Source organism: Sciurus vulgaris (assembly GCF_902686455.1).
Source record: "Sciurus vulgaris genome assembly, chromosome: 1".
Lineage (NCBI taxonomy): Eukaryota > Metazoa > Chordata > Mammalia > Rodentia > Sciuridae > Sciurus > Sciurus vulgaris.
The window spans coordinates 93,571,345-93,595,507 of record NC_136461.1 but is presented as its reverse complement, the minus strand read 5'-3'; the positions used below and the strand labels follow the sequence as shown (position 1 = coordinate 93,595,507).

At 37.6% G+C, this 24,163-nt stretch overlaps 1 pseudogene across 1 annotated transcript; it reads right to left on the bottom strand.

Moving 5' to 3' along the window:
• Positions 1 to 22,612: 22,612 nt before the first annotated feature.
• LOC306637759 (nucleophosmin-like) lies at positions 22,613 to 23,575 on the bottom strand (annotated as a pseudogene). Its single transcript has 2 exons — positions 22,984 to 23,575; positions 22,613 to 22,895 (listed from the first exon to the last, which is right to left on the bottom strand). The product of its transcript is annotated as a nucleophosmin-like (transcript).
• Positions 23,576 to 24,163: the final 588 nt, after the last annotated feature.

Sequence of the window (24,163 nt, the reverse complement as noted above, 5' to 3'; positions counted from 1 at the left end):
ACCATAAAAGAGCTTTCCATAGACTTCAAGCTTTTTGGTTTTATTTTATGTTTGTTTTAATGACATACATCATCTTATTCACTAGGGATTTTTCCCCTTTAGGCAAACTGTGTTCTTGAAAAGTGAATATGCAATATTAAAATGGAATTTCCAGTGCTCAGAACCCGGTGACAACTTCTTTATGTAACAATGGGGGTGGGGCCTTCCGATGACTCCCATTGGTGTCCACATTAGTGGGTGAGTTCATTGTTTCCAGAGCCATAGGCCTGGTAACAACGCTCACCCTCATGGATTCGCACGGAGGAGGACTTTGGCCTTTCAGGCACTTGGATCCTCCTCTACTTGGATGCATGGGGCTGTGTTCTGTGCTAACAATTCTGCTGCATGGTGTTTCTCCATTGGAGGAAGAAGGTGCGGCGGGAGAGGCGTGCCCAGCAGTGGGCAGAGGTGATGAAGGCTGCCAGCTTCACTTACTGTCCACACCTCTATTGGATAAACAATTAGGCGGCGTTGCGGTTTGAATGCGGCTATAACCATAGCCCCTCCAGAGGCTGCTACCAACCCTGACTTAAAGTGGACATTCCGGATTCGACGTGGGAGGCAGACACCTCTGATGGGGAGGGTTATGCCTCCAAAGGAAGCAGCTCCCCTGAGAGTCTCCTGTTCTGCGTCAACCTGCTCTGGTGGTCCCAGAGCAGCCCATGTCTATGCGGACGCCACAGCGCCGGATCAGATCCCCACTCCCGATTCCCACCTTTTGGGAGAGACCCGTTACCCCACCCCTCCGCAACCTAGCTCCGCGGCTTCACCACTCTGCCTCCTACCTGTTGGACGTGTGTCCTCAAAGGAACGTCCACTTCTATTCCCTTCCCACGCTGGACTATGGGGTGAACTGTTTCGATGAGAAGCCTTTTGCGCCAGACCCTCAGCTTCCTCTCACTGAAGGTGGGAGCTGCAGAAAAATGGGAATGAGAGCCCAGTTGTATGTTATGTTATTAAAGATTTTGAAAAGTCAAAAAATAAAATAAAACTTTCCTTCTAAAAAATGCAATGCAATGTTTAAAAAGCTTACGTATTTCTTTATTCTTGTGCTCATTAAACTTACAGTGCTATCCATGCTCCTTACCTAGTTATATTGTGGCAGCATGTTTCTAGGAATAAAAATCAATGTGTACAATAAATGAGGATAGGGACTGGGTTTTCACAAAAAGGACAAAGTCCAGCATAGAACATTGCTCAATGAATATTTGTTGAGTGACTACTGAATGATGGGTTTAAATACTGGTCTATTGCTAAGTAGTAATAATAATCTCTTATCGATGTTTTGGAATGCTCTTGCATATATAACTCAATTCATCATACGCCCTTAGGTATTCCTTTAGATAATTATCCATTCATCAATTGAGGACATCTAGGTTGGTTCCACAATCTGGCTATTGTGAATTGAGAAGCTATGAACATTGATGTGGCTGTATTTCTGTAGTATGCAGATTTTAAGTCCTTTAGGTATAGGCCAAGGAGTGGGGAGCTGGGTTAAATGGTGGTTCCATTCCAAGTTTTCTAAGGAATCCACACACTGCTTTCCAGAGTGGCTGCACTAATTTGCAGCCCCACCAGCAATGTATGAGTGTACCTTTCTCCCCACATCCTCGCCAACACCTGTTGTTGCTTGTATTCTTGATAATTGCCATTCTAATTGGGGTGAGATGGAATGTTAGGGTGGTTTTGATTTGCATTTCTCTTATTACTAGAGATGTTGAACATTTTTCATATATCTGTTGATTGCTTGTAGATCTTCTGTGAAGTGTCTGTTCATATCCTTAGCCCATTTGTTGATTGGGTTATTTGTATTCTTGGTGTAGAGTTTTTTGAGTTCTTTATACATTCTGGAAATTAGTGCTCTATCTGAAGTGTGAGTGGCAAAGATTTTCTCCCACTCTTTAGGCTCTCTCTTTGCATTGCTGATAGTTTCCTTTGCTGAGAGAAAGCTATTTAGTTTGAATCTGTCCAGTTATTGATTCTTGCTTTTATTTCTTGTGCTATGGGAGTCCTGTTGAGGAAGTCTGGTCCTACACTGACATGTTGAGGATCTGGACCAAGTTTTTCTTCTATAATCTGTAGGGTCTCTGGTCTGATTCTGAGGTCCTTATCCATTTTGAGTTTAGTTTCGTGCACGGTGAGATACTTGGGTTTAGTTTCATTCTATTGCATATGGACTTCCAACTTTCCCAGCACCATTTGTTGAACCGGCTATCTTTTCTCCATTGCATATTTTTAGCCCCTTTGTCTACTATGAGAAAATTGTATTTATTTGTGTTTGTGTCCATGTCCTCTATTCTGTACCATTGATCTACCTGTCTATTTTGGTACCAATACCATGCCGTTTTTGTTACTATTGCTTTGTAGTAGAGTTGCAGATCTGGTATTGCGATACCCCCTGCTTCACTCTTTCTGCTAAGGATTGCTTTAGCTATTCTGGGTTTCTTATTCTTCCAGATGATTTCATAATTGCTTGCTCTATTTCTGTAAGGTACGTCATTGGGATTTTAATTGGAATTGCATTGAATCTGTATAGCACTTTTGGTAGTATGGCTATTTTGACAATACTAATTCTGCCTATCCAAGAACATGAAAGATCTTTCCATCTTCTAAGGTTTTCTCTAATTTCTTTCTTTAGTGTTCTGTACTTTTCAATGGTCATCCAAAGGGGAACTAGGCTGCAGGCTGTGGGCTGAGGCAAGGCCTGTTTGGGCCTGTGTTTCTGGTTTTACCATCCTTGTGGGAAAACCTCACCAGGCAAGGAAGACTCACCTGGTGGGGAGGTCTCGCTGGTCCATTTCTCTCCTAGAGGCTCCCCTCAATCTACAACTATCGCCTGGGCTGGGCTGCCTTCCTCTGCAACGTTCCCAGGGGCCCGGAACTACCTCCTGGGCCTGGGAGCCTTGCCCTTTGCAGATGAGTCTCCTTAGGCTGCCTCTCCTCAGAGAAGCTGTCTGCAGTCCTGCGACCTTCGCTCCACCCCTCAGCTTGTCTCTGTGGGGCTCTTCCACCAAGAAGCTGCCTAGGTTCTGGGACCCTGCTCTGCACCTAATCGCCTGGCTATGCAGCTCCTCCTCCGAGCAGCCTCCTGGAGCCCTGTACAGTCGCTCCGAGTCCCAGCGACCCGCTGCATGCCTCTTCCTCCAGGCAGCCACCTGGTGTTCCGGTGCAGTCACTAGGAGTCCAACAATCACTGCGCACCTCCTCCTCTCACCAACCGCCCGTAACCCTGGGCAGTCACTCCAAGTCCAAGTGACCCGCCCCGTTCTTCCTCCTCCGGGCAGCCCCCTGGTGTTCAGGAGCAGTCGCTTTGAGTCCAAACAGCTCACCGCTCAGCTCCTCCTCTGGCAACCGCCTGTAGCTCTGGTGCAGTTACTCCGAGTCCAAGCAACCCACCGCGATCCTCCTCCTCCTCCTCCTCCGGGCAGGCCCCAGTGCTCAGGGGCAGTCGCTCTGAGTCCAAACGGCTCGCCGTGCAGCTCCTCCTCTGGCAACCACCTGTAGCTCTGGTGCAGTCACTCCAAGTCCAAGTGACCCGCCGCGCTTCTCCTCCTCCTCCGGGCAGCCCCCCAGTGTTCAAGAGTGGTTGGTCTGAGTCCAAATAGCTTGCTGCGCAGATCCTCCCCTGGGCAGCAGCCCAGAGCCCAGTGGTTGCTCCGAGTCCAAGAGCTGTGCTGAGCGGCCTCCTCTGTGATGCTCCCAGTTGTCCAAGTTCACTGCTCCAGGAGGGGGAGGGGTGTCTCATTGGGCGACTCTACTTCACAAAGTTCCCTACTTTCCGGGACTACTGCCCCATCTGGGACGCCTCCCCAACAGGAGAGACTCAGCCGGCGGCTTTGAGTTGGTCCCAAGTCTCTCAATATCTCCTCTTTTGAATTCCGAGTCCTGGAGCAACATGAAATGCAGCCACCCTCCAGTCTGCCATCTTGAAAAACCCCCAATATATATTTATTGAGCTTTCATTATATGCCCAGGTTCCGTGCTAGGAGCTTTACATACATCCTCTCATTTAAGAAAGTTAAAAATCTAAAGATAAAAGTGTTGAAGGAAACAAAGTTTATATATCTTTTCATTTTATTTTTTATGATTACTACTTCATTTTGATTCATTGTACACAAATGGGGTACATCATTTTATTTCTATTTTTGTGCATGATGTAGATTCAGACCATTCTTGTAAATCATACAAGTACATAGGTTAATGATGTCTGTCTCATTCCACCATTTTTCATAGCCCTCCTCATTTCCCTCTGCATAATCTAATGTTCCTCCATTCTTCTCTCACCCCCTTTCCCTCCACCCCCATTATATGTCATCAACCAGTTATCAGGGAAAACATTTGGCCTTTGGTTTTTAGGGACAGGCTTATTTCACTTAGCGTGATATTCTCCAATTCCATTCATATTTTTCTGCAAATGCCATAGTATTATTTTTCTTTATGGCTGAATAATATTTCATTGTGTATATACACCACAGTTTCTTTGTCCATGCATCTGCTGAAGGACATCTAGATTAGTTCCACAATCTAGCTATTGTGAATTGAGCTGCTATAAACATTAATGTGGTAATGTTACCGTAATATGCTAGTTTTAAGTCCTTTGGTTATAAACCGAGGAGTGGGATAAGTGGGTCAAAAGGTGGGCCCATTCCAAGTTTTCTGAGGAATCTCCACAATGCTTTCCAGAGTGGCTGCACCAATTTGCAACTCTACCAGCAATGTAGAGTGTGCATTTTTCCCCACATGCATGCCAACATCTCTTACTGTTTGTGTTCTTGATTATAGCCATTCTAATTGGAGTAAAATGAAACCTTAGATTTGTTTTAATTTGCATTCCTCTAATTACTAGAGATGTTGAACACTTTTTCATATATTTATTAATCGCCTGTATATCTTCTTCTGTAAAGTGTCTGTCCAGTTCCTTAACCCATTTATTGATTGGGTTCTTTGTATTTTTGATGCAAAGTTTTGTAAGTTCTTTATAAATTTTGGAGATAAGTGCTCTATCTGAAGTGTGTGTGGAAAAGATTTTCTCCCACTCTCTAGGTTCTCTCTTCACATTCTTGATTTGTATTATTTGCTGAGAAAAAGCTTTCTAGTTTGAGTCCATCCCATTTATTGATTCTTGCTTTGATTTCTTGTGCTTTGGGAATTTTGTTGAGGAAGTCTGATCCTAAGCCAACAGGATGGAGATTTGGGCCTACTTTGACTTCTATTTGGTTCAGGGTCTCTGGTCTAATTCCTAAGTCCTTGATCCATTTCGAGTTGAGTTTTGTGCAGGGTGAGAGATACATGTTTAATTTCATTTTACTGCTTATGGATTTTTAGGTTTCCCAGCACCATTTGTTGAAGAGGCTATCTTTTCTCCATTGTATGTTTTTGGCACCTTTGTCTAGTATGAGGTAACTGTATTTATGTGGGTTCATCTCTGTGTCTTCTATTCTGTACCATTGGTTTGCCTCTTTATTTCGGTGTCAATACCATGCCATTTTTGTTACTATTGCTCTGAAGTATAGTTTAAGATCTGGTATTGTGATACCCCCTTGCTTCACTTTTCCTATTCAGGATTGTTTTGGCTATTTGAGGTCTCTGATTCTTCCAGATGAAGTTCATGATTGCTTTCTCTATTTCTATGAGGAATGTCATTGGGGTTTTAATTGGAATTGCATGCCTCTGTATAGTGCCTTTGGTAGAACGGACATTTTGACAATATTAATTTTGCCTATTTGAACATGGGAGATTTTTCCATTTTCTAAGGTTTTCTTTAATTTCCTTCTTTAGTGTTCTGTAGTTTTCATTCTAGAGGTCTTTCACCTCGTTTGTTAAATTAATTCCTAAGTTTTTTTTTTTTTTTTTTGAGGCTACTGTGAATGAACTGGTTTTCCTAATTTCTCTTTCAGAGGATTCAAAATTTATGAGTAGAAATGCTTTAGATTCATGCATATTGATTTTATATCCTGCTATTTTGCTGAATTCAGTTATTAGTTCTAGTTTTCTAGTTGAGTTTTTGGATCCTCTAAATATAGAATCATGGCATCAGCAAATAGGACAGCTTGAATTCCTCTTTTCCTATTTGTATCCCTTTAATTTCTTTGTCTGTGTAATTGCTCTGACTAGTGTTTCAAGAACACTATTCCTCATAGAAATAGGGAAATACAGTTACCTCATACTAGACAAAGGAGCCAAAAACATACAATTGAGAAAAGATAGGCTGTTCAATAAAGTAAGCTGGAAAAACTGGAAATCCATGTGCAATAAAATGAAATTAAACCCCTATCTCTCACCCTGCCCAAAACTCAACTCAAAATGGATCGAGGACTTAGGAATTATACCAGAAACCCTGCACTCAACAGAAGACAAAGTACCCCAAATCTTCAACATGTTGTCTTAGGATCAGACTTCCTTAAAGAACCAGAGGCCTAATGTTTTCCTTGATAAGTGGATGATGACATATAATGGGGGTGGAGGGTGAGGAGGTGAGAGAAGAATGGAGGAACTTTAGATTTCATAGAGGGAAATGAGAGGGAGCAGGGGTATGAAAAATGGTGGAATGAGACAGATGTCATTATCCTATGTACATGTATTGTTACACAAATGGCATGAATCTACATTGTGCACAACCATAGAAGTGAAAAGAAGTACCCAATTTTTGAAAAGTGAATCAAAATGTAGGCTGTAAAAATAAAGAAAAATTAAAAAAAAGAAGCAAACTGGCATAATCAAGCTTATAAATTTTTAAAAGGAAAATTACTTACAAAAGAAAGCCCAATTGGTAGAGTAGGGTCCGTATCATATGCACCATTAGGCCTCACCAAGCAAGAGAGAATCCAGATGCCCAAACCAGAGGAACCCTGATAACCACATGGAAAGGGACAACTGTCAGAGCCACGGGGAGGACATATTCAACTAAAGCTAACCTGGGAGAACAGGAGTTGGGAGAAGCAGTTCCCTGAATTCTCTTTCCTTCTCTCTTCTTTTCTGGAAGGCAAGGTCTGACCAAATCCAGCATGAGATGCAGATTTTGAGACAAAGAATAGTTTGAGGCACAGACCCAACAAACAACACCACTAATGATTTGGAAGCAAACCCACCATTTATTTCTGTATGTTGGAGAATGGTTATGTCTGAGGAGTAGGGAAAAAGCCAAAAAGCAGTTAAGTAGACAATTAGGAGTGAGATTGTGAGAAAGATCTAGTATTTCAGCTGAGTTTGAGGTTTTAGCTGTAGTAAAGTGTGAGGAAGGTTTTGAGAAAGGGTGTGGCATGACCATGTTTATATCTAAGAAATCTCATACTGTCTATGATCCAGTGTGTGTAGGTGGTTAAAGATCAGGTATGACAGGATTCTGAGTGACTCTTTGAAAGCCATTGAAAGTAAGTGATTACTCAAGAAAAGTTTGGGGTCAAAGAAGGGAAGGTAATCAGCACACTTAGAGTCTACTCAACTTTAGTTTAAAAAGCAATAATCAAATTAGAAACTTCCAGTAAGCAGTTGGATAACCTTTTCTAGTGACTAGAGAAAGCATGAGTTGGCAGCAATGAGGTAGAAGTCATTTACCTAAAATGACCCTTGAAGCCAAGCTAAAGAATGAAACTGAACCACTCTAGGCATTCGAAACTGAGGAGGGAAGATGATTCAAAGGAAAACATCAAGGTGTTTCATGATTTAAGGAGTGAGGAGTTAGGAAGGTTTTGGTTAAAGTATTGCTTAGTCTTGAGCACTTAATTGCTGATTAAACTCACAGTTAATAAATTTTAGTCTCAATTATGACATTTACAGGTAAATGGATGGAATTGGAGAATATCAGGTTAAGTGAAATAAGTCATCCCAAAACCCAAGGCCAAATTTTTTATCTGATAAGTGGATGATGATACATAATAGGGGTGAAGGCATGGGAGATAAGAGAGGAATAGAGGAACTTTGAATTACATAAAGGGAAATGAGAGGGAGGAGGCAGGGGCATGAAACATGGTGGAATGAGACAGACATCATTACCCTATGTACATGCATGATTACGTGAATGGTGTGAATCTACATCGTACACAACCATAGAAACAAAAAGTTGTACCCCATTTGTGTACAATGATTCAAAATGCAGTCTGTAAAAATAAAAAAAAAAATACATTAAAAAATATTAAGTGGAAAAAAAAAGAAGTTTTGGTCTCTTGTAGGCTCTGTGCTGGGTCCTCTGGGTAGCATGGTGAAGAGCAGAAGCTTTGCCTTGCCTTCACAGAATTTCTTTTTGGGAAGCAGGCAAGTGGTACACTAATAAATCAACGCATGTATAATTATCTAATGAGATTGCTGTTAAAGACAAATACACTTCAATGACAATTTGTGTAGGAACATACTTAAGTAAGGTCTTTTTAAGGACTAGTTATTTAAACTGAAACAGAAGAATGAAAAACAGCTAACAATGTGAACTGCAGAAGTTAATATGTCACTTGAAATACCAATAGTAAGTCTCCTTGCTTCTCCAAAGATTTTGAAGATAGTTTCCATGTTCCACTCAGAAATTTTGTTTTTTTCCATATTGAATCCTCCAACTTATGATTACTGTTGGGACTAATGACATATTAACTAACTCAGGCTGACTCCTTACTCCCTGGCGAGTGAGCAAGATCAAGGCCTTAAAGGCGGTTTCAATAGTTAATGGCAATAAATTGGACCACCATCAGGGATTGGTTAACAACAGTTCTGCGAGTGATCAGCTCGTGCTTGCCGTATAGTCCTATGGGACTCCCACCTGCGTGAACCCCCCTGCCTTGCTGACCTTTAAGCTGATTGGTTCCCGCCTAGCCTCCACCCTACATAAAAGCTGTGTGATTTCCTCAATAAACGAGATTCCTGCTGTGCCTCATGCACTGACAGACCTCCGGCTCTGGTGTGTTTCCTCTGCCACCCACGCTCATCATCCTGCTCGGCCCAATATTCTCCTCAGGCGGGCCCTGGGACCTTGTTGCCTGACAGGAAGCAACAGATTACTGCATAATTTTTTCATTTATGTATAGTCTTTATTTCTCTCAAAAATTATTTTTTGTTGACAATATAGAGATGTGGCCATTATTTTTTGTAGATTTATTTGCAGGTATCACTTTTCATGGCAAATTTGCACATTTATTCACATAATTTGACTAGGTTTCTTGGATTTACTTTGAAATTTAAGTAGAAGTTTTTAATAAGGTAATATAAGCAATGAATCATTTCTTACCAAATGTTAAAATTAAGAACCCAAATTCAGGGGCTGGAGTTGTAGCTCAATGGTAAAGCGCTTGCCTAGCAAGTGTGAGTCACTGGGTTCAATTCTAAGCACCACATAGAAATAAATAAAAATAAAGGTTCATCAACAACCAAAAATAAAAATTAAAAAAAAAAGAACCTGAATTCAGATCTGTCTCTAACCAAGATATAGGAGCAGAGACAAGATATACCCTCCTTCCTAAAAACAACCAACATAATAAATTAAGTATAAAAATGGTTCACAGAGAATGGACATCACACAGTGGAGATCAGGATCTTTGATTGTTCAGAAACAAGTGAACTGATATCTAAGTTTGCCTAAATTTACTGCTTTGTGTGAATTTTCATAAAGAAAGACACAGACGAGAAAATCCAGTAATGTCTTCGTGTCACCTTTAGTTATGGACAGAGCTGAGAGTACAGTTTCTAGAGATTAGGATGTGGGCGTGTTTGGGACACCATTATTCAGCCTACCACAGTCTGTAATAAGAAAAAAATTCAATAAAAGAGAGAGTAAACTATTTGTACACTTCAACTAATAGTAAATAAATACATCAAAAGATATTCAACATCTGATAGAAATTAAGAAGTTGCAACTAAAACCAAAATGACATATCACTGTATACCTTTTAGAGTACTATGTAGCAGAACAACTACTGACTGGAAAGTATTGTTGAGGGTTTAGAATTCTTCTTTCCCCCAGGGGAAAACAAGAAGGCAGATTTCACTGAATGTTCTACTTACAATATTATCTAGTCGTTCCACTACTATACATTTACCCAAAAGAGTTAAGTCCATAACAGGCATGTAAAAACATCTCCCTAGAAACTTTATTTGTAATAACCAAAAGTGAAAATACTCCAAATATCCATAAAAAAATAAAATAAATCTTAGCCTCTCACGAATTCTTCATGGTGACTGGAAGAAACAAGGCAAAAAAATGTCAATTTTTTATATCTTTTATTTAAAGTTCTAGAAGATGCAAAATAATCTATACTGACAGAAAAAGATCATTGTTTTCTGTGGATATGCTGGAGCTGGGACTTTGGAAACAATGACAGGACAGATTTTAAAGGGGCACAAAGAAACTCTTGGAGTAATAATATATTTATTATCTTGATGATGAGAATTTCTAGAGTATATGCACTTGCCAAACTTATCCCATTGTAACTTTGGAAATGTTGAGTTTATTGTGTATCAATTATACTCTAGAAAGCTCCATAAAATAATTTTATTAGTAGAAAAAACCGCTAAAAGTGAAAAACACAGAAAGTGAGAAAATGTATTTGCAAGTTTTTTTTCATAAGATCTTATCCAGTATAATGAGTCCTATATTTGCTAATACTGGATGTATACAATACTTATGATTATTTCTAATGTGGTTATATAAATACATTTGTCTAATACATAGGAGTATAAATTTGTATTATCCTATGGAACATTATTCAAAAGTATTTTATTAAGATAGATACATACTTGAAAGCATAAAAATGTGGATACTTGCCAGGTGCAGTAGTGCACGCCTATAATCCCAGAATCTCTGGAGGCCAAGACAGGATGATCACAAGTCCAAAGACAACCTCAGCAATGGTGAGGAAAAAAATTAAAATAAAATAAAATGTGGATACACATTGATGGCAAAAATAAAACAATGATTTTTGCCAAAAATATTTAAAAAATCCTTAGATATAAGTACCATTGCAAATCTGTATTATTAGATTTAAAATATTGGAAAAGTAAATGTCTTAGAGAACTGATGGAACACATTAAGGCATTTTTAAACAATAGAATTAAATACTTCCAAAATCGATAGTGATTTAAATGTGTAAAAAGGAAAGTTGTACAAAATGGTTTTCTACTTTTACTTATAAAATATGGAATACATAAAAAAAACTTATTTTAGAAATACTAATTTTAATAGTGAGTCATAGTTAATTTTCTAAAAATAAGGTTACTGGCTTTTTTTTTGGCAAATTGAGAGCTTTTCATAATAGATAATCAATGAAATTATCTAAACCAAAAACCTACCATTGTAACTAATAGCGCTGGTAGGCAAAAATCATAATAAATGAAATTATGGGAAATGTTCAGGCACTTTATGGGTGTTAGAATATCAAAAGGATTAGACTTCTTGTGTTATGGTTTTGGGGTGTATTAAATTGTGTGCCAGTAAAAAGAGAAAGATAATGTGTCATCTTCCCTACCAGAAAAAGCTATGAATATTATGATTTATAAAAGATGCTGTCAATTTGAAACTCAATGCTTTCATACTATTGGTAATAAGAATTGTATTTTGAAATTCCAAGTGCTTTTTTTTGTCATATGAAATACTCCCTGATAAAATTTTTGAAAATCTTGTCATGTTTCTGTAAATGAATACTGCCCTCATATAAGTATCCCCAAAGTACCATTTGAAGCACACTTACCTACTAGTCAAAAAACATTATGGGAATTTTCTTCCCTTTTCAAAACTATATATAAACGATGTACTCTCAGCTTGCAATGTGTAAGATTCAGAAAAAATGAGTAATCACCAGTATCCAAGCAAATTCAATAAATATATTTGAAATCCATTCACATTTATGTAAAAATCATTATCTTCAGATATTATCCAATTATGCTATCTAACATTTTGAATAGTAACTGTACTTAAAATTAATTCCAAAATGGATTTTATTATAATACAATATTTAAAGTAATAAGGTACGTGTGAGAAGTGTGAATTACTGTGATGTTAGTATTGTGAGAAATGTTATTACAGAAATAATACTAATTATTACAGAAATCATGCCTCTCTTCTTTCTTTCCTTCTTCTCTGCTCTCCCATTCTTTCCTTTCCTTTCCTTTTATTTTGTCTATCCCACTCCTCTTTTCTTTCTTTTCAACAGCATCACAATTTAGGGTGTAGAAATATTTAGGAAGTGAGGAAAAAGTCAGACTCTGAATAGCCTTGACAGTGGAAGTCTGCCTTAAGGAAACTGGTAATCTGAAGTAGTCATATGGATCATGCCTCTGCCTTTGTCTATTTAGGGAATAAAATTAATCAGTAAATTAGGCTTTGAATGGAAAGGTGCTGATACCTTGCTGCTAGGTGTCATGAACATTCTCCTAGAAAAAGTGAGGGTAGATTTGAGCCAAAACAGCTTAGAGGAAAGAAATCAGCTTTATAAGTTGTTATGTTAACCAAAAGATGAAAGGATTAATCCAGTAAAATTCTACAAAATCAGTATACTGACTTCATGGTTCTTGATGTAGATTTCAAGATGGGCTACTGAGTTTACAAGTGTTATCAATTTCAGTTTGGTTCCTGTTTTTTGTTTCCTTTTCTGATTTGTTGATTTGCTTTCTTTTGTTTATTTTTAACTTGTCGTTATAATGATAATAGATGAGTATACCTACTGATATGTAAGAATGAGTATACACTAGAATATTACTCTGCTAGTATTTTGGAAAAGGTATGACCAAATATTAAATCAACATTTTTAGTCAATATTTGCATTTTTGAACAATTCCCTTTTTACTGGAGAAACTTTGAAAATACACATTTACTTATTCTTATAATACATAAGCATATTTAGTCAATTTAAATAGATTATATATAAAAATGAATTATGTAGTTGCCTAGATAGATAGACGCTTCTAGCTAGCATTTTCTTTTTATTTTTAGACTGCGTTCAATTCACATTTGGAAATTGCTAGCAAAAGAGATGATGTACACCTAATTATATACATATTAAAGAAAATAACATAGTTGTACAATTTTCTGTCTTCTTTACTAACATGTAAAGTCTTGAAGAAGACAGGCTTCTCCAGAGAAGAGTGGATGTCTTTCCTCATGAGTTCTCTCTCTTTTCAATGGTGATTGTGAACTTCATGTTTTGAAATGACTGTGGAAGATAATCATAGAACCAGCCTAAATACTAGAACTCCATACTGAGGATTGCTGCCTTGGACAGTGACCGAGCCAGGATTTGTGGGAGAGAGATAAGCAAAGATGTATGTTTCACTGTGCTATCCTGTTTAAGATTTCAGGTCTAGTAGCTACATTAACTTTGACTAATGCAAAGAGCATGGAGAGCAATTGCACTCCATAAGAAGACCACAGAGATGCAAGAATTGGAAGGTGCTGGGGAACAATAGGCAAACCACCATCTTACAAGGAGAGAAACCTGAATGGATGGTGATAAACTAGGTGGAAAAAAGGCAGGATACAAGGATATTGTGAGGAGAAGAATAATCATAGAAGGAATCACAGACACAATTTTAGGACTTCGATCTAGTCCGGAAAGTATTTTCTTGTGTTGTCACATAATATATAAAACACTTTGATTCCTAGCCATACGTAGGCATGATTGCAAACTATAACATATCATTACCTTTGGCAATTTGAGTGGCTCTCATGTATCCCATTTAACTTACTTTCAGTCCATAAGATAGCTACTGTGCTGGCCAGTCTCAGTAGGGAACAGAGAACATATACTAATTAGGATATGTAAGAGTATGATAAAGGAGTTATTTGCAAAACTTTGCACATGAAATCAAACATGCAAAATAGGGCTAACATTATAGTTGCAATTATCATCCTTAGGAACATGAGGGATAAAGTACGGATACAGGTCATTAGAACTGGGAAGGAGAGTATCCAGAGGAGAGTAGCTTTGAATGTCAAGGTGCACAGCCAGACAAAATCAATCTCACAGAGAGGGAGATAGAAAAATAAATACCCTACTCTCATTCAGGATTTCTTTAAAAAATGTTAGAGCTAAAAGCACAGGCAGGGTGAAGTTATCTGCTGATGCAAACTTTAGAGGGAAGCTTTCTGAAGTGATGGCAAGGAAGAAAGAAAAAAGGGGAATGGAAAGTGAACAGAAGATACCTGTTTTAGTCGACTTTTTCATTGCTGAAACTAAAGGATCTGACCAGCACAATTGTAGAGGAGGAAAGGTTTATTTGAAGGCTCACGGTTTCAGAGGTCTTAGTCCATAGAAGGCTAGTTCAATTCCTTCAGGCAAGAGAGGATGACAGAGGGAAGCAGCTCACATCACAGTGATCAGGAAGCAGAGAGACTCCACTCCTCAGAAACTTTTAAAACATATACCCCATAGCCACACCCCAATTCTCACCTCCTCCAGCCATACTCTACCACTTCAATTAATTCCATCAGGGTTTAATTCACTGATTGGGTTAAGACTCTTACAACCCAAATATTTTCCCTCTGAACCTTCTTGCATTGTCTCACACATGAGCTTTTGGGGGATACCTCATATCCAAACCATAACAAACCCCACACTCTCCATACCTTCTACCCCTAAACATCCACTTAGGCTTTCATCTGGATGAAACATTCATATCCCCAATAAAGATGATGCCCAAGTCTGATTGGCTACTGTATAACTGGGAGTGATGTCAATTATCTCACTCTCATAAGAAACCGAAATTAACAGTCATTACTGCCCTTATGTCTATGGCTCACAGTGGGGCCTATTCTGGAAAATATCAATGCTGCATTCACTACTCATTTGCAGTTCCTATTGACTTTTGTGAGTACTTACACTCTACAGTGTTCTCTACTTGATGACATAACATGACCTATTGGTGATAACAGTAACAGGTGTGTATGTGTCTGTGTGTGTGTGTGATGGCTTTTTCCCTAGAAAATATTGATCAAGGAGTTACCAGCAGGTACCTTCTCAACTCTGGGGTGCCATATAGAGCTTCTTGCTCCACTGTGCTCCATTTGAGAAATTGTCATGTTGTCAGTTGAAAAACTTAGAACCAAATGGGTTCCATACGTAATCTGATATGCAAATTCACTTGACCAGTAGAATTCAAGAGTCTAGCTTGAGCCTCTTGACAGAGAGGTTGTCCTTTAAAGAATGAAGGTGCAACCTATCAACTCTCTTAAGCCTCAGCTAATACTTCACACTGCGATACTTCCACTGCATTTTCTTCATAGAAGTCAAATAAAAGTCCAGTTCAAGAAAAAATAGTTTCTAATTTTGGATGGGAAATGGATATGTACAATTTCTGCAATGACCATCTTTGGAATCAAGCTACCACAGTTACAATCTCACTTTGACAATTTTGGTATTATTGGAAATGGTGAGTCCCATGACGAAGGTACAGAAAAGCTTGAGTGTTGCTTGAATGGGTTGTGTAGTCTTTTCCTGATGCCAGTCTCACTCAAAATAACATTCTATGGAAACTTGGTAAAGGGAACAGAAAAATGTCTAATGTGGTGTATGTTTTCCCCAAAACCCAGGGATTCACATAATGTAATGTTTTATTCTCCATGTTGTATGTGCAGGCAATGATTTTATCACATTAAAGGGGTACTCTAACTTATTCATTTATTTATTTATTGGTACCAGGGATTGAACCAGGGGCACTTTACCACTGAGTCACGTCCCCCGCCCTTTTTGAACATTTTATTTAGAGACAGGATCTTGCTAAGTTGGTTAGGGCCTCACTAAGTTACTGAGTCTGACTTTGAACTCATCCTGTCTCCACTTACCAAGCTGCTGGGATTGCAGGTGTATGCCATCATGCCTGATGGTATACCCTAATTTATCTCAGACCTCCAAACTCTTGAAAATTTGATTGATATAGCAGTTTTCTAAATTTTCCTAGCACTACTATCATAACCACTGAAAAAGATAGACTTTATTAACTTACTTAGTTTTCTTATGTTTTACTCAGTAGGTCCAATTAATGTAATGTCATTCAAATCAAATAATACTGATTTTTGGCATTCATGAGGTTTCCCCATAAGTTATTACAACAGAAATGGAGAGATGATAATACCTTGAGGAAAGACTTTAATATTTACAAGGTGCTGTTGTTCCTCTCAAGTAAAAGAAAACTGCTTCTGATTCTTCTTAAAGATGGAAAAAAAGGAATATTTCCAAGTAAAATCAGGTCATAGACTCTGTCCATAGGTCTTTATCTCCCCAAGAATGGTGTTAATTTAGTCCAAATATATCATTTGGAAGAGTACCCTGGATTGTCATTAAGATCTGAGTCTGATATTAGTCAAATAAGTTATTTTTCAAAAATTTTTACAGACTGCATTTTGATTCATTGTATACAAATGGGGTACATCTTTTCCTTTCTATGATTGTGCATGATGTAGATTCATACCACTTGTGTAATCACACATTTGCATAGGGTAATGATGTCTGCCTCATTCCACCATTTTTCATACCCCGCTCCTTCTCATTTCCCACTTCGTAATCCATTCTTCTCTCACCCCCATTGTATATATTGGACAATATCATGCTAAGTGAAATAAGCAAATCCCAAAGAACAAAGGCGGAATGTTTTCAAGGTATCAATCTCATGTAGTAAGAACCTATGCTGTAGAGCCTGATGATCTCAGGTTTCATGTAAATGTTGTTACTGAGATTCTGGACATACTACTCCAAAATATGGCACTTTGTTTTTGAGGAAAAAAGAAAACAGAATCCCTTATCTCTCAGACGATAAAAGGATTTTCTGACCTTCTTTGGAAGAAGGTCATAAGACCCTCAGGTGAGAAAAAACCCTCATACTCAAGGAAAGGAATGTCTTTCATCTCTGTTAACACAGGGTCCCAGCAATGAATCCTAAGAAGGAGGGCCTAATTAGTTCCCTCCAGTTTCCTGCCAATAGACCATATCTCTCTTGTCTAATCACAAGTATTCACTTTATCTTTAAAATTAATATAAAAATACTTTGGCTTCCTCATTTCTTTGAGGCTTATTTCTGAAGCTTATATGTCAAATAAATATATTTGTTTTTGCCTTCTTAATTTTTTTAAGTATAGGTACTTCAGCCATGAACCTTGCAACAAACAGGGAAAGTATATCACTTTCTCCCTTATAGTTTTAATATATTAATTTAAACTAGACCCACCAAATAACCCATGTCTGTAGCCTGTGTTAAGAAGTAAACTGTCAGTCTTTAAAACAGTATCACTTTAAACATGTTTCCAAGATTTTCTCTTTTCCTTTGGTTTTCAGACTTTTTTATGAGTGATTTTTTTCCCTTTATGGATTTTTTCTATTTGAAAATCATTGAGTCTCTTAAATCTGTGGGTAAGGATTACTAGTTATGAAACTATCTTAGGTTTTATGACTGCAAATGTTTATTCTTCACTACTTCTTTCTTTTCACCTGTACTTCAGTTATGCATGTGTTTTTCCTTAACAAGTTCTTAATATATCTTTTCCCTATATTTTCTATAATTTTATCTCTCCTTTAGTCAGATAATTTTCTTCAGACACACAGTACAATTCAACAATTATTCCATCACCTGTTTCTCATGTTACGTTCTTTAATTCTTAATTTTAGCTGTTTATTAACTTTGGTACTTGCATTTAATTTTCTAGTTCTGTGCCATTTTTGTCTTATTAGTCACATAATTTTAGAAGTCCTTTTCTATATCTCTTATAGGTTTTCTCTTTAATTTTTTTCTTATCAATATTTGGTTAGTCCATGTTTTCTTGTATGTCTTGCTACTATTTTTAATTGCATGATTTACATTGTAGTTAAAATACTGAAAATTTTTTGACTCTCTGGATGATGTTACTTCCCTCAAAAATATTTTTCTTTTCCTTCTGTAAGACAGTCTTGAATCAGATTACATTAATCCAATCAGAGTCTGCATAGGTTCAAAGGCTGGCTTCCTTACTCCTGGCATATTGCCTTGCAGGTGCCTCTCTGAAGATTGAGTGTTGTGAGCTGAGCTTCTCTGGATGTCAAGGTTTAAATTTCAATTTTTGTCTTCTCAGCCAAATGAAATTATCAAAATTCTTCTTACCCTCTTTTATAGTATTATCAAAAGTCGAATTGCACCAAATGGTATCAAATATCAGGTTTAGCTTCTGGATATATCTTCTCTTCTAGTCTGGGTTCCCCGAGTTCTTACTGCCTTGGTTATATGACCAACGCTTTCAAAAGATTTTGAAAAATATTTTTCCTGATTTTCTGGCTGTTCTCAGTGGAAGGCTTGATTAAGAAAAGTTATTGGCTATTACTGCAAGTAGATCTGTAGCCATTTATTTGATATACAGAAGTTAAATATCTTCTTTATTTACCAATATACAAACTGAGACTTTACATAAATAGGGAATTTTTCTAAAATCATTTGAATTTATTATTCATGAGAGAGCAAAATCATCAAATATACTGAATACTTAAATAGGACTGTGTTCTATAAGAGTTAATCCTAAGACAAAGGAGAAAATAGAAGTATGCATGAGAAGCTGGACATAGTTTTAAAGGCATCTCCATCAAGATACAAACAGAACAGTGACACATTTACCTAGGGCAGTTCCTGGGGCAACTCACCAGATATGCAAGAATGATGCCCTAGGTTGGAAGATCAGAAAGCCTTAAGACAACATGACAAAACTCAGATATGATTCTGAAAATTGTAAGTAACTAGGGATCCATTTGATGAGATGGGGGAAGATGTGGAATATTCCACATAACAGTTCAATTTGAAGTCAAGTGGACTGCAGCAGAATTCTGGGTCAGAAGGCTGGAGTTATGGTCCCCAGTCCTTGTAAATACAACTGACAAAACCTAGGTCAAATGCTGGAGATTTGTTTAGTATTAAATATATAGGGGAGGAAGGAAGATCAGAGGTGCTAACAGAAAAGATTTGAGAGAATGAGTAAAAGAATTGAATTCAACTACTGACAACCCGTATTCAAAATTAAAACAAAACAATGAAAACTTCCCTAGGAGAAAGCTGTGTAAAGTGGAAAAAATGAGAAAAATTGTCTAGACAAGCATTTAGTAAAGTTGTGAAAATAAAGAAGTTACTGTTTGAGAAGCTGTTGAGAATTAGTAGAAACTGAGATTAAGAATCCAAATCCAGGTTATACCATCAGTTCCTGTGAACTGATCTTTCTTGGATGACTGTAATAGTACTTTTTAACTTTTACCCAATATTTTGACAGTCCTTTAACATTTTAAACGTTATATCTGCATTATGCTCCTATCACTCTCCCATAATTAAAATAGCCTAAAATCAAGCACCATCTCATGACAGCTCATTTGCATGTTCCCTGTTCTTCAGTTGCCCTTGTATTGACACAGTATCGACTATGTCCCTACCTGAAGGAATTGACTTTCTCCTTCATTTCTGCAAGTTCATGTCTCGTTTTACAGTGTTAAATATAGAGGCAGTGTTCAAGAATTGTTTATTGATACGCCATTCAATAATTGCTCATCAATTTAATGTTGGCAGGCTTAACCAGGTCTTTAACCCAAGATAGAACCACAGTAATAGGAAAGAACTCTACAGGAAACAGAAAATAGTTAAATGTCACAATAAATTATATGCATCTAATGAAAAGAAGCACTTTGTAAACTTTTGGTCAAGATATGATCTGCTTCTATTGAGGAAAATTATTCTTACACTCACCTAGTAGTCTAGACCAAGCAAATGAACTAGGGCAATCAACAGGCAACAGATGTTACAGCCAGATGGCCCTTTAACTTGAAAGCAGTTAACTTGTACTCAGGTGGTTTTATTTCTTTAAACATGTTCTGTAGTCTGTCCCCTTATTTTATATTCAGTAATTAGAGGGCAGTTAAATATTTTGTGCTATTAATTTAATTAATGTAGCTTTAATGAAGTATAAAAAGATAAATTATTGAATTTCAGATGGCTCAGTTTAATTCACACAATACAGTTTAAGCTTTTGAACCTTGTGCCCTATGGTTGACCTTGTAAAACCAAATTTATTAAAAAATAGCAAATGCTGATTGCTCCCTCAGTAAACCATTTTTCCTTGATATATTTTTCTGGTCCTGAAGTAGGGAAAATTAAATTTTGAAGTGGAAAAATAAACTTCGAGGTGAAAATTTCAAGATTATTATACAAAATGGAAAGTTGCAGTGATAAATTTTCTAAGATTGCTTTCTCTTAAGACACATGGTAGTAATACTACAAGAGCACCCTCAAGCACTATTTCAAAAAACATAACATTATCAATAGAGAAGAAATAATAGCAGGCCACAAAGGTATAGCAATTGGATATGGGCTCCTGTTTTGAAGAAAACAGCAGGCTGAACCCAAGGCTAAGAGGTAAGGTAGCTCTGCAGGCTATAGCTACTGACTCTTTGAAATAACTGTCAATCACATAATGGTAAGATTATCACAAGTGTGAAATAATGCCTCAAACAATGACACCTTCTAATACAAATAACAACACTGTTGGTACACAGTCTATAAAGTGATTTATGTGGAGTTTTATAAAAATTTGGTTTTCAAAGACATTATCTTATTATTACTTCAAAGAGTATAAATCCAAATACCTCCTAAAGCATAGCACAATTTTTTTATTTTTAAATTTTTTTATGTGATCCAAGGTATCCTGTTTTCTCCTGCAGAATAAAAATACTAGCACAATATTATATTAAGAGAATAATAACTTTGAATTAATTTTCTAGGAAAATTTCTATAGCTGTTAACCAGATATTATTATGTCCATTTTATGAATGAGGAAAAATGTTTCTCCTATACTTTCTTGAAGAATATTAGGGGTTGAAGTGAGTGGGGATAAAATGATCCTTGAATTTCTGTGTCTTTGGATTGTCTTTAGAGGTGCAATCAGTTATACATATCCCACAGTATAAAGACAAGAATCTTATAGATCCTATATACCCCAGCTTTCTCACCTAACAATATAAATGAGCTATTCCCATTTTATTTTATTTTATTTTATTTTGGTACTGGGGATTGAACCCAGGGGCACTTAACCACTGGGTCACATTCCCAATTCTTTTTTGTATTTTATTTAGAGACAGGGTGTAGATGTTCGGAGACAGGGGTCCGCTGAGGGTGAGGACGTTCGATGTCTACCCCACTGCACTCAGACATCAGAGATTGGACTCTGAAGGCACAGATCTAATTTTACTTAGGATCATACAAGACATATAGGCACATTATCCAAATAGGTTAACAAGCTTGTTAAAACATAACAGAATCAGCCTATAGGTGAACTATTTGCAGAGGTAATGTAAACAAAACCAAGTATGCCTAAGTAATTCTGCCCAGCAACAGGTCTGAGAGAAAGGACTGGGGGGACAGTAAGCTCCTGCACACAGCATGAGGCAAGGCAGCACAGGCGAGCTCACATCACAGCTTGCTGGGATTCTTGATAAGTGAGGCCTCCTCTCAGCTTCTAACTCAGCCTCAGCAACTGCAAAGACCTTCATTCCATGGTGAGTCTTTACCATTACCTCAGTTTCTCTGTCCAGACTGTTTGGCTTACTTAGACCATGGTGTCAGTGACTGCTGTCAGATAAGCTTGAGGAATGTTCCCTACAACAGGGTCTCACTGAGTTACTTAGGGCCTCACTAAGTTGCTTAGGGCCTCACTAAGTTGCTGAGGCTGGCTTTGAACCTCTAGTCCTCCTGCCTCAGTCTCCAGAGCTGCTGAGATTACAGGCATGCACCACCATCCCCGGCTAAGTCAGCTGTTCTTATCAAGAGCATGAGCAAGTTGTTCACTACTAAATCAGACTGATCCTTTTAGTCTTATCTTACATAATCTCATGAATTTTTTTCCAAAATGCTTTGTTATTATTTTTAGTAACCTCTAGCTAATGTCTTTCTAGCTCCTCTTATTTGTGGTTTTCTTCCTTGTCTCCTAATGGCTATTTTTCTAAGTGAATTTCTGTAAAATAGGTTTCATTGAGGAATAAAATTTGAATGAAGTTTTAGCAATGTGAGGATGCTAGTTAAGAAGGGATGTGAAGGGTGAAGTTTGCAGGGAAAGAAAACAATTAGAGCAAGGTCCCTAAGACAGGAGTGTATCTATAATTTCAAGGAACCACAATATGGAAGGTGCTGCTGGGGCTGAGTTAGGGAGGGGAAGAACTGCAGAGGATGAAGGCAGGGAGATCCAAAAGTTGCTGCAGTTCATGAAGCTTTGTTTAATCTGTAGGGTCTTTGAGTAAAATAAGTGATTACTAAAAGTTTTTTTTTTTTTTTTTACTTTATTAAAATACTGAGTTTATTTCACATGTATATTTTTGTCTCCCCACCATTTCCATGTCTGACCATGTTTTTGAGTTAAATAAGTGATTACTAAAAGTTTTTTCTTTTTACTTCATTAAAATACTGAGTTTATTTCACATGTATATTTTTGTCTCCCCACCATTTCCATGTCTGACCACCACTACTACTATGTCCTATCATAACATTAAAAACCAAGAAAAGGGTGGAGTTCCATCTTTAAAAACTAAACAGGCATATTGGACAACACATTCTTGGCAATGGAACCTGGACAACATTTATCAAACATGGTAGGAAAGGTTCTCACCTTGCATTAATAAAAAGGACAGCCAGATATCAACTGTTACAGAAATGAAATAAGATGGAAATTTTTAATAAACTGTTTAAACTATTTTGTTAAAAAGACTTCCTCTGCTGCCAGAGATCTTGAATAGCCTCCTGGTCAGTCATCTGGAAGCAATTCTTCACGTAATTGACCAACATGGCTTCCACTTTGCGAAGAGAACCACATTTCTCTATACTTGCTTGCATTTTTGCTTTAGTGTCTTCCACAGAACTAGGTCCTTTTGTGTTTTACTAGTTTTTTTCCTGTTTTTTGAAGGATTCTTGACCTTTTCATCTTGGTGTTGATAGTTTCGAATCTTTTCCATTCTGGATTGATTTTTGTGCATTTTTGGCTGGAGTATCTCATACAGATTTCTTCAATGAAGCTTTTTCTTCAGTTTCCTCATCATCAAAATCATCATCATAATCATCTTCATCATCACCATCATCTTTCGACATTGTCATCATCTTCATCAGCAGCTAGTTTTACTTTTTTCTGGGGAGACTTGTGACCACCTATAGAAGTGGATCGACTTCCAGGTACACTTAAGAGTTTTACATCCTCCTCCTCTTCTGACTGTGCATCTTCCTCCACAGCTACTAATTAGTGGGCCATATTACGGCCCACTAATATGCTCAGGCCCTGAACCACATTGCAACCTTAAGACCACAGGTGTTATGATTTTAAAGCCCCCAAGGGAAACCATTGGCTGTACAGACATTTTCAATGTTGCCAGCATTACTTTAATTGGACTGCCTTCATAATTCATTGCCTCTGCTTCAATAATATGCAATTCATCCTTCCTACCAGCCCCTACATTGACCATTCTTAAGGATAAATGGGTTTCATTTTCATCATTATCCACCTTAAAGTGATAATCTTTTTCAACCTTTAGTTCGCACTGAAAAGATAGTTCTGGGACCTCCGGGGGCTCATGTTCCTATCCATCGAATCTTCCATGGGGTGGGAGCATGCACTTAGGGGGGAGAGGAGGTGAGTTGTTGCCCTAGAGAAGAGACGCAAGGATGGAATCACACCAGGCCTAAGAGTTTTAACAAGAAAAGTAACAAGGCTTTTAAAAATGTTCACTTTGTTTGAAAAGATATTTTGAAGGCACAGATAAAAGAAGAGATTTTAGTTAGGAAGCAACTACAACAATGCACCTGAGACACTGCAGTATTTCTGCTATAAGCATAGAAATAGAAATGGTAAAAATTAATAGAATTCTAGAAACATCTTGAAGGTAGGACTAACAGGATTTCCTGATGACTTTGATATGAGATGTGAGAACCAAAAAATATTCAAGACTAACTTCAACAGTTTTGGTGTGAAAGCTGGAGAAGCTAATTGACCTCAATCTAGTTGGAAAAGGCTGTGCTGCAGTAGATTGCTATGGTAGGGGAAAGTTAGGGAAGGGGACTGGTCAAGTTTTATGTTTTGAATATGTTGAATTCAGCATGGCTACTAGACATATGGATGAAAATGTTGAAGCAGTTGACTGCGTGTTTGGATTTCAGAAAAGAGGTTCTGATTTAAAATATTCATTGG